Raw genomic sequence first — 1,477 nt, 5'->3', positions numbered from 1 at the left:
GTTTCTAGTATAGATAACTTATAACATTCTGCATGCATGCTCAGTCACATCATTTGTGTTTGATTCTTTGACCTTATGGACTGCAGCCCACCAACTTTTCTGTCCATGGGATTCTCCGGGCAAGAATACAGAGTGGGTTGCCATGCCCTCTTCCAGGAGATCTTCCAGACCCAGGGATTAAACCAGCATCTCTTGCATCTCCTGCACTGGCAGGCAGATTTTTTTTACCAGTAGCACCACCTGGGAAGCCCCTCTAACACTCTCAAGTAACATATTACTTCACCTATAGTAGAAGAACCTTAAAATAGTGCAATTTATTTACCTTCTCCTGGACCTTGTGTTATCATCATACAGTTTATTTTTACATCTGTTAGAAATACCACAATACATTGTTATTATTTTTATTTAAACATTCAATAATCTTTTAATGTAATTTAGAACATAAGAAAACACCATTTACTCACATATCCCCCAATTCTGTTGTTACATGGTCTTTTGTATAGATGTACATTTTTGTGTGGTATCATTTCCTTTCACCCAAAGAACTTCTTATCAAACTGTATGTCTGGCCAGTCCCTACCTCCAGCAGACTAGATGCAGACAGCCAGCCCCTACTTTGCTGTAACCATGTGCGACCAAATTGCTGTGATCAAAAACGCCATTATGTCAGAAGGAATGCAACACGATTTGGTGGAGTGGGCTACTCCGGCATTGGAAAAATATAAGATAGAGATGACATTGCAGCCTATATTAAGAAGGAGCCTGACAAGAAGCACAATCCCACCTGGCACTGAATAGTGGGCTACAACCTCAGTAGTTACGTAACACATTAAGCCAAACACTTCGTCTACTTCTACCTGGGCCAAGTGATCATTCTCTTCAAATCTGGCTAAAAGCACATTCTGGCTAAAAGCACAGACTGCCCCACACACCCAGTGATTCATTCAAAAATGAGGACTAGAGCCTAAATTCCAAACACCAGACTTAAATCTTCAGCCTTGTCTAAGGCAACACCTCAATCTTTGAAAGCTTTTTGTATTTCTTTATAGGCATCTCTGTCAGAGAACGCAATGGCACCCCACTCCAGTACTCTTGCCTGGAAAATCCCATGGATGGAGGAGCCTGGTAGGCTGTGGTCCATGGGGTCGCTAAGAGTAGGACAAAACTGAGTGACTTCACTTTCACTTTTCACTTTCACACATTGGAGAAGGAAATGGCAACCCACTCCAGTGTTCTTGCCTGGAGAATCCCAGGGACGGGGGAGCCTGGAGGGCTGCCGTCTATGGGATCACACAGAGTCGGACACGACTGAGTGATTTAGCAGCAGCAGCAGCATAGGCATCTCTGTACTAATTTGTTGTGGTCCTAAAACAATTAATAAAACAACTTACAGTTGTGTATGTGTTAGGTCTCCTTCCTCTCTGCTGAATGTTTTTCATCTTCAATGTCCATTCCTTTTAAAAACAAAATAAATATA

At 42.0% G+C, this 1,477-nt stretch overlaps 1 pseudogene; it reads left to right on the top strand.

Moving 5' to 3' along the window:
• The first annotated feature begins 627 nt into the window (after positions 1-627).
• LOC122435808 lies at positions 628-893 on the top strand (annotated as a pseudogene).
• Positions 894-1,477: the final 584 nt, after the last annotated feature.

This window comes from Cervus canadensis, chromosome X (assembly GCF_019320065.1).
Source record: "Cervus canadensis isolate Bull #8, Minnesota chromosome X, ASM1932006v1, whole genome shotgun sequence".
NCBI classification, from domain to species: domain Eukaryota; kingdom Metazoa; phylum Chordata; class Mammalia; order Artiodactyla; family Cervidae; genus Cervus; species Cervus canadensis.
This window is presented reverse-complemented; position numbering and strand designations above follow the sequence as displayed.